Here is a 14,337-nt window from a genome sequence, read left to right as displayed (position 1 = left end):
TGTATCCGTGAAGTGTTTTCGAGTAGAACAAGCTGCCGATGCTGACCTGTGAACTGATCTGCTGGTTTTCTAAACAGGTCCACTTCCCCCATGGGTGGTGAGCTAGAAGGGAGCATAAAGTGTTTAAGAACCCATATTAAAAATAGAAATGACACTGAAAAATGAAATAACACTGGTAGTAATACATTCTCTTCTCAGCTCTGTGACCTTGCTAGCCCCGGGAAGGTTTCCAGTATGAGGCATGGTTTCCCTCTGTTTCGTGGGTGACAACCTCCACCTACATGCAAAGGACACTTTATACATACCTCACTGTGCACCAACTGTTGTGGGTCCTGAGTTTTGCAGCTGAGTAATGCTATGAATTTGGTCTAATGCTTGTATCATGTTTATTGGGTCCCCAAAATTACAGGGGACTCTGCACATCTGCAGGTAAGATGCTGAGGACCCTGCCCCCAATTGGTTTTGATTGGTAAATAAAGTTGCTGGTGGCCACTGGCTGGACAGAGAGACAGAGGCGGAACTTTTAGGATTCCTGGGCAAGGGGCCTAGAGAGGAGGAAGGAGAGAGCCACCATGATGGGGAGTAAGGACCAGGCCTGAGAGGTGTGGAAGGAGAAAGCACACCCATCATGTATGAATCGGGGATTGTGACCCAGGAGGGCTGCAGGTCTGGGTCTGGGGAAGCCAACATGGAATATGGGTTTTAGCAAGTGATGAGTCGGGAATATCAGAGGGGAGAGTGTGTTAGCCACATGGAGGTTAGGAAATGTGTGTGTGTGTGTGTGTGTGTGTGTGTGTTTGCATACACACACGTTCATCTTTCATTCTAGAACGAACATTGGGGCAGGTAGCAAGGAATCCGCACATGCCAGGGCCGCCGCTGCTGCCGGGTGGATTTGAGAAGAGATTAATTGGCTACTGCAGGGTAGGAAGGACTCTTGCTTCCCTTTCTTAGCAGTTCACACAGTAATTTCTAGAACCAGGACCATAGGAAAGAGACTTTCATGTCAGAGCCAGCTCGAATCATCTGAGTCCTGTGTCCTCAGCAATAAGACCCCACCTCAACCACTAAGAGGTCTCTAATCTTAATTGGGAGATTTCCCCCTAGACTCAGTTGACCTCCTATGTCCCTATAATTTTTCTTCTGAATTTTCCTCCATGTTTCTGGGTTTTGTGTTTTGTCTTGTCTCGTTTTGTTTTATCTATATAATTTTTTTCTATATTGTTTTCTCATCCTTTATGCTGACATTTCTTGTCTCTCTTGCTGACTTTCCTCTCTAGGTCCTAGATTGAACTTACCTACTTGCTGTAGCCTCTCAGAAGTCATTGACAATTTCCACAAGAAAACTTCTGGAATCTCCATATCACATCTTAACTGTTCAGTGTGCTTGGGTTCTGAAACTGATGAGTCATGGTTGTTTAAGTAAGCATGTTGTGTGATGCTGTCTGGTTTTGCCATGTTCCTTGTACTTCTGTGTTCTGGTTTACATTTCTATTGGTTTGGGTATCTCATCTACATTATGGACATCTTTTTTTAGATATTTTTAAATATTTTATGTATATGAATACACTGTTGCTGTCTTCAGACACACCAGAGAGGGCATTAGGTTCCATTACAGATGGTGGTGAGACACCATGTGGCTGATGGGAATTGAACTCAGCCAGTGCTCCTAACTGCTAAGCCATCTCTTCAGCCCCGATTTATTTATTTATTTTTTACTTAACTGTTGTGAATATTAAAAAGTAAAGTTCTGTTGTTATTGGCACCGCAGTCTCACTCTGCGGGAGCTGCCCTAGTGTGGAGCCAGCCCCCAGACGCTATCACAGGACCCACAAGCCACCCCCTCCACTCAGTTCACTTCCCAGGCAGTTTATTTCGCCCACCTATCTCAGCCATAGCTTATACACTTGTGCCCCACAGCCCAATAAAAACATGACTCACAACCATTAACTTATCAAATAGGTTTATGTGTTAAATTCTCAATCTTCAAGTCCTCTACACAATAAGTTTATAACCAGCAGACAAAGATACAAACTGCCCATCCAGAAAAGAAAAATTAGACTCTTAGAAATAAGAACATACACATCTGCCTCCATCTCCTCCTCCATCAATCTCCACCTACTGCCTCCTCTTCCACTCCTCCAGCCTCTTTCCCTGCCTACCTCCCCACTGTCCAATCATGTATTACCTTAGCATAAACCTACACTTCACTCTTTCTGTTTACTTAAAAAACACACACAAACACACACACCTTATCTTCAAATGTAAGCTATGTACAACTATTACCACTTGAAAATATTCTAAATGACTATGTTTTCTCAAAGTTAATTAGCTTGGGTAAACTATAAAACTAAATTAGTCTTTAACTCCATCAGAAATCTGAGAATGGCCAAATATCTAAAAACATAGGAATCCAACACGGTTTCCAGAGCTGAGACAGATTGTAGAGACAAATGTCCACTAGCAGTCCCCTGTTGGCACCATGTGAGAGCAAGTCTTCAGCCTTCTGTCCCAGAATCACTGACAGACGTTGAAATGCAGAAATCCTGAAGGGTTGATAATTTTGACTCGGCAAAGATTATCAGTTGACTATTCTGTATAATGTGTCTCTTTCTGGACAGTATTGGTCTGTAGACGAAATAGGCAGTTTCTCCCCAGTGGCTGCCTAGCCACAAAGTATACCTTACCCGGAGGTAGTGATGCTCAATTCCTTCATTAAATCCACCAAAGGGGAACTGTAAGAAGCAGATATGTCTCAACAAAAGATAAATAACATGTCATAATTTATGAACTTCTGATGGTTTTGAAAACCATCTAACTACAAAAAGTATTTCTGAACTGTTAAGCCTTGAATACTCTTGACCATTTTTAATTGAAATATCTCAAAAACACCCTTTTAATTGACTCAGAACCATGAGATTGCTATCTGTCCCCTAACTTGTATTGTTTAATCAACTAAAAACAGTGTATAATAACAGTTAGAAAACTGGGTCTACGGAAACTCCGGGGCCACGTGAGCCACGGCCACGGTCGCATCGGTAAACACCACAAGCATCCAGGAGGCCGAGGCAATGCTGGAGGCATGCATCACCACAGGATCAACTTTGACAAATATCACCCAGGTTACCTCGGGAAAGTTGGTATGAGGCATTACCACCTGAAGAGGAACCAGAGCTTCTGCCCAACTGTCAACCTGGATAAATTATGGACTTTGGTCAGCGAGCAGACACGGGCCAATGCAGCAAAAGCAAGACTGGAGCTGCTCCCATCATTGATGTTGTTCGATCAGGCTACTACAAAGTTCTTGGGAAGGGAAAACTCCCTAAGCAACCTGTCATTGTGAAGGCCAAATTCTTCAGCAGAAGAGCTGAAGAGAAGATAAAGGGTGTTGGAGGTGCTTGTGTTCTTGTGGCTTAAAGCTACTTCAGAGGTTAATTAAATGCTAACATTTTCAAAAAAAACAAAAACAAAAAAAAAAACAAAACTGGGTCTAAGCCTTGCATTTCCAAATGTATTGTATAGGTACAATACCTATATGAAAGTAACAACACTAATCTCAATTTTAAATCAATAAGAAATTATACCACTAAAAACCTTAAATCTGTGTCAAATAAATTCTATACCATTGTAAAGATTAAAACTTCAACTTTGTATCAATTAGAAAGATTTCTACCAGTGTAAGATATGACTTTAGTTTAGTTACTAAAAGAAGATTATGACTGTACAAATTTAATTGGTTAATTCCTCCCTGTTAAATTATGACCATTTCTAAATTCCTCATAAAAACAGCCTTAGAATAACCACCTTCACCCCCCAAAGTCCAGGGAATTGGAGCAACGAGTCTTCATAGCTTCTTCAAGCTGAATATATGGGCGTTTAGAATCTAGAAGCGGGGAGGGGAATGAGGAAATCGGACAGGCCTCAAGAAGGAAAGACACACTGACGATTGTTGGAGTCTCTGATGACTGGAATCAGGCCAGTTTGGCATTCTGATGACAAACTTCACCATAGCTGTACGTTCTGTAACATAGAAAACTCAACAGAAAACTTTATACTACCAAGAAATATTTTTGTTTGAACCTCTTGAATTTAGTTTTTCAGGTGGTCTCCCTCTATCAAATCTGATCCATATAACTCTGGAAGGCACACAGCCCGATAAAAACATGACTCACAACCATTAACAGCCAAATCACACTTTTAAAAACAGAAAGACAAAACCTTTCTCCCAAAGTAGTGTGCCCCTTAGATGGCAACTAGAATATCTTGTATTTTATAATCTCTCCCAGAGAAATAATATAACTCAACACACAACATCACACCCATTTTGAAATGTAAAACTATATAAAACAAATGAATAAACAAAAAACTGTATGATCTTATTTCTAGGCCTCTAATAATCTGTCATGTCAAGAAATCAACTCAAATTTCCATGGATCCAACATTGAGAGATTATGAGCCTCTTTCCGTGGTAATTTTAAGATAACTACAAACCCTCACTAGACAGCATCTGAGGAGCCACATGGCCTTAGCGGGGTAATTCACAAAACAAACTAATACCTACTATAATTACAAATCAATAAGTAAGCAATTTGTAATATTAGGACTTTAGCCCAAAGTATTTTGATCTGTTCAGCCTCTGATCTGGAGTGTCAGATCTTTATTTATTAATAACTTCCCTAATACATGTCTGTATCCACTCTGCCTGGTGTACAGACTTCTATCTTACTTCCGAACTGCAGGTGAAATTTTTCACGTGATTTGGGCAAACTCTGTACTCGCTTCTTCTAACTAAAGAAAACAAACTCGACTTGATCATTAAATCTTTATGTCACTTTTAAAACAAACACACTAGCTTTTAATACTTTTGAGCCTTTGTGAATTTCGCATCTTGCACCCCAATCCCATTCATCTCCCTGTCCCTTCATAACCGCCGTCCCTCCTTGCAACCCCCCACCACACACACAATCACACTGCAGAAGCTGTAGGGTGTCACAGTGTATGCTACAGTACACCCTTCTGTCCACACGTCTTTACTTACAAACATTCATTGCAATGAGTCACTGGTCTGGTTTGAGGCCTCTGGCTTCTGCTACACTATCAATACTGGACTCCTCTCAGACATCCTGTTGTTGCCCTGTGTCATGGAGATCCTGCAGCTTTGGATCTGCAGGACAAACCCCTTCACTGGCTCCAGCAGATCTTAAATGGGGTAAATATTAGGGTGAGCCAACTTAAAGCCCAGGTTCTGGGCCTGGGGGGTAGGCTGCCAGCTCTCCTGTCCCCACAGCACCAGGGCTGGTTCTCCAGCACTGCTCCGGCTTGCTCACCACTGCTGCAGCTCTCATCCTCTTAGGGCCAGCTCCACTGTGCTGCCCAGGAGAAGTGCAGGGACCACTCTCCTGTCTGCTGCAGCCTGCGATGGGCAGGGCCAGTCAGGGAGGATCCTTTTTATTGAGCACAACCCCCAGATTTATCGCTGAGCCCATTCAACAAAAAGGGAACAAACTTCTGTAGCAGCAACAAATCAGAAAAATCATCAAGTAATGCCAAATACCGCTCACTAAGAAATCACAATGGTTATAGGGCAGAAAATGACCAAAGTTGAAAAATCACTCCGGCCTACAAAGAGAGTTCCAGGACAGCCAGGGCTGCACAGAAAAAAACATGTCTCCAACGAGAGAGGGGGAGGGGGGAGGGGGAGGGAGAGGTAAGCGTGGGAGCAGTGAGGAAAGAGACAGGAAAGTCTGAGAGAAAAGGCAATGCAAGGTTAAATAAAGAAAAGCAGGGAGCAGAGGAAGAGAGGAAAGTAAGACATTAGAAAAAAAAAGAAAGAGCAAAAAGTCTTTTAGAAAATCAGACAAATGTAAGAAGGGAAATCGAAATTTGAAAATGTAGGAGTTGTTTTCAAAAAGTAGAGCTGGATATCGAATGGCTGAGAAACATCTAAGGAAGTGCTCAACATCCTTAGCCATCAGGGAAATGTAAATCAAAACAACCCTGAGATTCCACCTCACACCAGTCAGATTGGACAAGATCCAAAACTCAGATGACAACAGATGCTAGCAAGGATGTGGAGAAAGAGGAACACTTCTCCACTGTTGGTGGGGTTGTAAACTGATACAACCACTCTGGAAATCAGTCTGGCGGTTCCTCAGAAAAATGGACATAGTACTACCTGAAGACCCAGTTATTCTGGGCATTTACCTCAGAGACGTTCCAACATACAACAAAGACACATGCACCACAATGTTCATAGCAGCCCTATTTATAATAGCCAGGAGCTGGAAAGAACCCAGATGTCCTTCAGTAGATGAATGGATACAAAAACTGTGGTACATTTACACAATGGAGTACTACTCAGCTATCAGAAACAATGACTTAACAAAATTCTTAAGAAAATGGATGCATCTAGAGAATATCATCCTGAGTGAGATAACCCAGTCACAAAAGAACAGACATAATATACAGTCACTGATAATGGGATACTAACCCCAGAAAGCTCTGAACACCCCAGAAACAACTCACAGACTGTGTGAAGTTCAACAACAAAAAAAAATACATTTTAATTAAAATAGAACTGTATCGCATCCCCCTTTCCTTCCTACAGCCCCTCCTAGTTTCTCTCCTATCCCCTCAAATTAATAGCCTCTTTTCCTATATTATTGTTACATATATACATATGTGTATGTATATGTACCCACAAATACTTAATTACAACCTTAAAAATGTATTCATATACTTTTATGCAAAAATGCTGAAAATTTGTACATTTATCTTTGTTTTTTAAAATAAAAAAAAAGAAAGTTAAGCAAAATCAGAAAAAAAAACAAACAAACAAAAAGTAGAGCTGGAGAGATGGTTCAGTGGTTAAGAGCACCAACTGCTCTTACAGAGGACCCAGGTTCCATTCCCAGCACCCACATGGTGGCTCACAACCATTTGTAACTCCAGTTCCAATATCTCCATGGGCACAAGCTATGCATGTGGTGCACAGACATATGGGCAGGCAAAATACTCACACATAGAATAACATAAATTAATTTAATAAACTAAGAGCAGCCAATAAGGCAAAGTCAAGATGCTACCAAAAGAGGCAGAGGAAAATACAAGGCTAAAAGATGGAGAAGAAACTAAGAAAAAGACAGCATCCTGCCCCAATGGAAAAACTGTATAACAAAACTGAACACAGTGCATGAAGTGAGGGGTGATAAATGAAATGTTAAAACGGAAAATACAGTAAAAGTTCTGCCAGACATGTGGGGGCAAAGAGACTCCCGCGGAGAAGTTGGGCAGAGGTAGAACAGCTGTTTCTTTCTGAGTCCTCAGAATCTGAAGACTCTATGCACAGGGTCAGGGCGTGGTCAGCTTACTTGTGAACTCTTGTCTTTCCTGTGGTTTATGCTGCTGTTGAGTCTGAGTTTCCCACATCCCCTGGGCCTCTGTTCACAGTGGCTGATTTCTCTTTGTGAATCGGGATCCTCTGCAGACTCCATTCTATGAGTTGGGCAAATTCTCTCACCCTCACAAGACTCCCACAGCCTAGCCCTGTAAAGTGACTAATGTCTCATTTGGGGTAATGACTTCCCAAGTCTGTTCAGTGTGAGAGGTTTCCAGAGCACTGAGATTGGCGTGGGCGGAGGACATGGCAGAAATTCAAGTCCTCTTGAGTTCTAATCACTCTGCTGGGTGTGGGGGAAACCCGGAAGTTCTCTGGCTCAACAACAGTGAGTGTCAGATAGGTGGTTCCTAAAATCTCTACCGGCTGCCCCAGGCTGAGATCTAGTAAACTCTGGTCTACTTCGAAGGTGACTAGTTCCCCAAGGGCAGCACCTTCTCTCTTTAGGAAGGTCCCTGCTGAGTCAGCCTCCTACCTCAGGCGCTCTTCAGATTGCCATTCAGCATCTCTACAGCGGCCTCTCTGAGCCTTCCCGTACCCAGGAGCTGTGACAAGCCAAAATGAAGATCCTGGACCTGTGGCTGTCTCCTGAGTTCAGGCCTCAGAGTAGCTCAGTTTTTAACAGCAGATACCATCTCAAAATAGAAACTTACTATGGCTCTCCAAGTCATAGATAAGACACTGGGATTTGTCGGCTCCAATGACTTGCCTGCAAGAGGAGTTACTGTCTTCCACAACTTGCAGCTGTATCTGAGGTGCTCCCTGGCTTTACCCTCCCCCTCTCTCTCCCTCCCTCCCCGCCCCCTACACACACACACACACACACACACACACACACACACACACACACACACACACATTTGCCTACACTCAAGGTAGCAGCGCCACCGTGTGCCACCGTGCGGTACAGCTCCAGTTTCAGGAGCCCTGAACAATTATTTTACAGTACTATTTGTGCCCCTTTCCTAAGTACTAAAATAAAACATTAAACAATTGGTTCTTACAGCTTCTTCTAAAAATCCGCAATTAAACTTCTACGGATAAGCTGGCCACTTTCCCCCACTTCTTTACTGGTCACTCTTTGAGCAGAAAACTGCTTGCAATGAGATCATGGAGGCTTGGCCTCAGATACCACTTTTCTGGTTCCGACCCAGATCTGCTGAACCAGATCCGAAGCCAGGACGCCTGTGTTCTAAGTTCAGTGCCCGGTAGCCATTTGGGGTTTTATTAAACACAGTCACCTGTCTCTAACAGTTTGTATCCCTTCTCGCTTTAAGTGGGAACTGCAGGGTTGGAGGTTAACAAGAGTACTAATCTGAGGTAGGGTCTATCCACACCCTCGGGGCATCACTGCCAAGCCCTGAGCGTGAAGTAGAGTCTCCTGCGATAGTTCCTTCCAGTGTCCCACCCCAAGAGCATCTCCTCAGCCAGTTCGCTTAACCAACTGCCTCTGGGTCCTCAAAACTTAAGTCAGCTGCAAACGTCTCTTCACCTAACAGAAGTTTAAGCTTCTTGCCTGTTTTTGACAGAGACTGGACCTCACTGTGGTGCTCTGATTGGCCTAAGAGCGGATCAGAGAACCACCTGCCGAGACTGCACTCAAGTCCTTGCGGGGAGGAAGGGTCTGTTGCTGCGAAAGGAGTTGAGGATCCCGGCACCAAAATTCAGTCCAACTCCTCGCCTGCTAGCAAAGCCAAAGGTTGGTGAAAGTTTGTCCGCGTCTGCAGCCGCCTGGCAGATGGGGTCTTGGGAGGCTGCAGGAGCCCGCTGACCCCTAAAACACAATGGTCCCTTCCACGGGATTCCACCGTCCCATCGCCCTAGGGGGTGGAGGTGGGGGGCTATCTCACCCACCACGCCGCCTGTAACTCCTGCCAGCAATAGCTTTGTTCTTAGCTTTTAAAGATAAAACTTGGTGCTGGGTTTCAGGAAGTTGTGTGTGTGTGTGTGTGTGTGTGTGTGTGTACTCGTGCACGCGCGAGAGAGGAGTGTGGCCAAACTGACATTTAATAACTTCCCTAAGTGAAGTCAACAAAGTGACTTAGCAAAAGGTCCTTATTCTGACAGAAGCTGGTCTGAGACGCCCTCCCTCATAGGCCAATGTACAGAGCTGATGGCTGCGTCTCTAAACAAGCCAGTAACTTCAACAAAGAGATAAAAATCCTACCCATGGTAGTGCATGCCTTTAATCCCAGCACTAGGGAGCCAGAGGCAGGTGGCTGTTTTGAGAGGGGGAAAAAAGGAAAAGAAAAACCTAATTCCTCTTCTTTTTGTTTTGTTTCCTTTTGTTTATTTGTTTGTTTGAGCAAGGTATCCCCATACGGCCCCAAGTTGGTCTAGAACTCCTCAATCCTGCCTCAGCCGCCAGGGCTAGAATGATAGGCGTGTGCCATCATGACCAGCCCCATCTTCTGGAGATGTATTGTCATTAGAACATGCCCAGGACTGGAGGGAAGACCAGCAGGTAGAAGTACTTGCTGCTCTTAGAGAGGACCAGACTCCCAATATCCATGTGGGAGTTTCTGGTGAGAGCTTACAACTCCTGTGAGTCCAGCCCTATCGAATCCTTTTCTGGCTTGGGGAGATATCTACACTGACTGAACATACACACAGACACGCATGCATATGCATATATTTTGTTTGTTTGTTTTTTTAAGAAATTCTCCAAAGTTAAGTGGTTCAAGGGAAAACCATCAGGACTGAAAGGGCAACACTTGTCTCAGCCATAAAATGATGGTTTCAACGCCAGGCGTTTCTTTCTTATAATTCTAAAAGATGGGAAGGCCTATAGTCAAAGTAAGAAGTCCAACGGAGGTTCACTATCTGATGAGGGTGCTCTTTCTGGTTTGCAAAAGGCCATTTCTTACAGGTAGCCGCATCACATCAAACAGTGGTCAGAAAGACTGTATGTATTTGTTCTTATGATGTATAAAACAAAAGTTTTTAGGGGTTCTGAGACTTTTCCAAAACACCCCATTCTTAGAATGTGAGACCCTAAAGACACAGAAATGGTTAAAGTCAGACTCAGAGATTTTCCAGTCATCCCCAGGCTATGAGATCCCTCCTGTGCCTGATAAATAAAAACAATGGCTCAGAATAATTCTCAGAAGAAACAAAAACAAACAAACAAATAAAAAAACCAAAAACACAGAATATACTGACTAATAGCCACCTGGCCCTCTAGAAATCCCTAGATAGGGTCCTGACGAATGTCTTGGTTAGCTCATGCTCTAATCACCCAATTCTGAGAAACAAAACAAGGACAAAACCCCTCAAGGTTTTGAAATATATAAACAAGGTCCTAAAAATGTAAAAACAAGGTTTTAGTGGACAGGTCAAGCTATACTGACCCAGCTGAGTTAAGACAAAACAAAAATGACTGCTTTAGGAACAGTTCCCCTACCCCACCCTGTACTGAATTCCAAGGAAAACTACAAATTGTCAGCAACCTTATTGCCAAAGTTTCTCCTCCCTTTCCTCCCCTCCCCCATTCCTCTCGTCTTTCTGAAAATTATACTGCTGACCAATGGTAAAAAAGTAGTTTACCACCCTCACAAAAAAGTATAAAAGATATATGCTTTTTGAGTTTGTGGCTGACTCTCCCTGCGAGGATGAGTAACCCCATGCACATGGAATAAAACCCTCTTGTTATTACAGCGGTCTATCGTCTAATTGTGTTCTGTGGGTCATGCTCCTGAGCTAAGACTCCTCGGGGTCTTACAACACTTACAGTTTCTCAAAGGCCCTATTTCCATCATGGGGACCAGACACTCCTGACTCCATCTAAATCTAATTCTATCCCGAAGATAGCACCACCAGATCCCATCGTGTTGAAGGAAGATCATCTGTATAGGATGTTCGGGGCACATTCAGTCTATAGGCTCCTGGGTAGTGCTAAAGTCCAGACTGCTCATGAACAGCCAGGAAAAATGTGCCTAGTGCCCAAGTAGACATTTAGAAAATGCACTGGAGAACCACAGGTGATCAGGGACATGAGTTCTGCCTCGGGAGCCCAGGGGGATATATGACAGGACATGGCTGGCCACTCTGAGCAAGCCATCAGTGTTCAAAACATTTAAAGGTTACGATGTGTACATGTATCAGGATTTACACAGTACCCCCATGAACCTGTACAATTTTTATGTTGATTTAAAAGAAAGATAGGTAGGAGAGAGAGATCTTTTAAGTGTTGACATTTCCACAGTCCAGGCTTAGGAGAAACAGAGCTAAACAGGGAATAAGGGATAGATATCCATTCTTTTTTCCACTAAGCTTGAGAAACTTCAGAGACAACAGAACAGCAAGCCAGGAGCAGCCGCATGCCAAGTTGGGTCTGTTTGTGGAAAATGGAGCTGCTGTCAGCCTTATCTGATCATCCAGATCTCTCTTTCTCTCCCTCTCTCTCTCTCTCCCTTCCTCCCTCCCTTCCCCCCTCTCTCTCCCTCCCTCCCCCCCTCTCTCCCTCTCTGTCTCTCTCTCTCCCTCTCTCCCTCCCTCCCTCCCTCCCTCCTTCCCCCCTTCCCTCCTCTCTCTCTCCCTCCCTCCCTCCCCCTCTCTCTCCCTCTCTGTCCCCCCCCAATCTGGAAGCAAGTCTGGCCTTTTTAAACTATGTAAATCTCTACAGTCCTTCAAGAACTAGGGCAATGAGCTTCCTACTAATCTGAGTTAATAATCACTAAATCGATACCTTTGATATCAAAAAGAAATGCAAACTCAATTGTACAATTGTACAGTTGTCCAAGCTGGTGAGTCCAATCCTGTGGGCAACAGAAAAGCATGCTTCACTTCCCCTCTCAGATGCTATCATCAGAGCAGAGGGAAAGAAATACTTCCATGTGGTCCCTGCCACGGTGCAGAGGAACAGTCATGTTCAAGTACATCTCTTTAAGGTTCAGTTTGTTCGTCCATAAAATCACAGTCATCTGGTTTACCCAGTAAGGTCACAGTAAGGGTTAAAACGGTGTACATGAAACACCAGGTATATGTGTTGTTTGTGGTTGAGCCTGTGTTCCCTCTGTAGCTAAGGGAACAGCTTGTATACAACCATAAACAACAGACCTTCAGCAAATGAGATTCCTCTTTTCTTTTGAATGGATGCTACCATGCTGTCCTTCAGAGTTTCGGTAAGGCCCAACAACCGTTGTGGCACAGGGTTTCTGCAGCGAGACTCATTTATTTGATCCCTCTGTCTCCCCATTTTTGCATTCTCTTGAAATGGAATCATGCTTCCCTCTAGTCTAAGGCCAGAGATCTCTCAGTGGCCAGACAGAAGGCAGGTTCTCTCTAGAGCATGCCATTTTCTTACCCGGCTGTGAACCTACCACCCTGGATGTCTGGATGTCCTATTACTTCTTCCCAGGCTTACCAGTATGACTGCCAGCTGTCTGGCAACCAACCTGCCTGCCTACTGCTTCTTCCCCCATGTGGGGACTTCTCTCCAGCACCAGGTGACAGGTAGGGCCTCTGTTTCCTCAGCCAAGGACCCTTCGTGCACCCTGTTGGTTTTTATTCTATCGGCAGGTCCTAATCTTTGTTGTCCTGGTACTCTTTACCACTGTTTAAACGTCCAGTCTTTAGTCAGGCATGGTGTTACATGCCTTTAATCCTAGCACTTGGGAGACAGAGGAAGGTAGATCTCTGCGAATCTGAGGCCAGCCTGGTCTACAGAGTGAGTTCCAAACAATCCAGAGCTGCGCAGTAAGACACTATCTCAAAAACTTACAAAGCAAACAAACAAACAAAAATGTCCAGTCCTTTTAAATGTTTTGGTAAGGTCAAGAGAGAAGTCCCTATGGTAAGTAGTGCTTGACCTTACGCTGACCCAGGTTCAGTTCCATTACCTCCCAGGGCACCGGGCACGCTTGTGACGCACACACATACATTCAGACAAAAACACTTGTACACATAAAATAAAATAAATCAAAAAAATCCAACATCTTGGTTTACGTGAGACAATGACTTTTCCCTTACACATACTGCTAAATTGCCTTAAAATAAGATTTGAGGCCAGATTTTACAGATGGTGGCACCTACCTGTAACCCCAGTTCTTGGGAGGCAGAGACAGGAGGGTCACATACTCAACTTCAGCCTGAACTACACAGCCTTAACTACAAAGAAAAACACAGGTGCAGCCATAAGCAACAACAACAAAAATCAGAGTCCACTTTGGGAACCATGGTATCTTTGAGTATTTTGTTTACGAAGGGTCTTGTATAGTCTAGGCTGTCCTTGAACATGTGACTGGGTATGAGTCTGTACTCTATCTTCTACTTCCTTCCCAAGTACTGGGACTACACTGTATGCCACCTGTGTGTGTGTGTCTATGTCTGAGTGTCTGTCTGAGTGTCTGTCTGTATGTATGTCTGTGTCTGTGTCTGAATGTGTGTCTGTATGTATGTCTGTGTCTGTGTCTGAATGTGTGTCTGTATGTATGTCTGTGTGTGTGTCTGTGTGTGTGTCTGTGTGTAAGTCTGAGTGTCTGTCTGTGTGTGTGTCTGAGTGTCTGTCTGTGTGTATGTCTGTGTCTGTGTCTGAATGTGTGTCTGTGTGTGTGTCTGTGTGTGTGTCTGTGTGTGTGTCTGTGTGTGTGTCTGTGTGTGTGTCTGTGTGTATGTCTGTGTGTGTGTCTGTGTGTATGTCCGTGTGTGTATGTCTGTCTGTAGTATATGAATGTATATATGAGTTCAGAAGAGGGCATCAAATGACCTTGAACTTGAGTTACAGGGGCTGTGAGCTGCTATGTGGGTGCTGGGAACTGAACCTGGGTCTCTGCAAGAGCAGCAAGCACTCTTAACCCCTGAGCCCACCACAATTCATGTTTCTATATTTCTTATACTTTCCAAACCCAGAAAGTGCTGCTAACAAAGAGTTCACTTGTTCCTGAAACAAATCTGTTTTTATTTCACCAGTGAGAGTATGACGCTCTGTTTTTCCAAGTCAT

General features: G+C 43.9%; 1 pseudogene across 1 annotated transcript; it reads left to right on the top strand.

Moving 5' to 3' along the window:
• Positions 1-864: 864 nt before the first annotated feature.
• On the top strand, positions 865-3,466 carry LOC308425152 (large ribosomal subunit protein uL15-like; annotated as a pseudogene). The gene is made up of 2 exons: positions 865-924; positions 2,966-3,466. The product of its transcript is annotated as a large ribosomal subunit protein uL15-like (transcript).
• The last annotated feature ends 10,871 nt before the right edge of the window (positions 3,467-14,337 follow it).

This window comes from Micromys minutus (assembly GCF_963924665.1).
Source record: "Micromys minutus genome assembly, chromosome: 10".
Taxonomy (NCBI): domain Eukaryota; kingdom Metazoa; phylum Chordata; class Mammalia; order Rodentia; family Muridae; genus Micromys; species Micromys minutus.
Note: the sequence above shows the minus strand (reverse complement) of the source record. Positions and strands in the feature narration are given on the sequence as shown.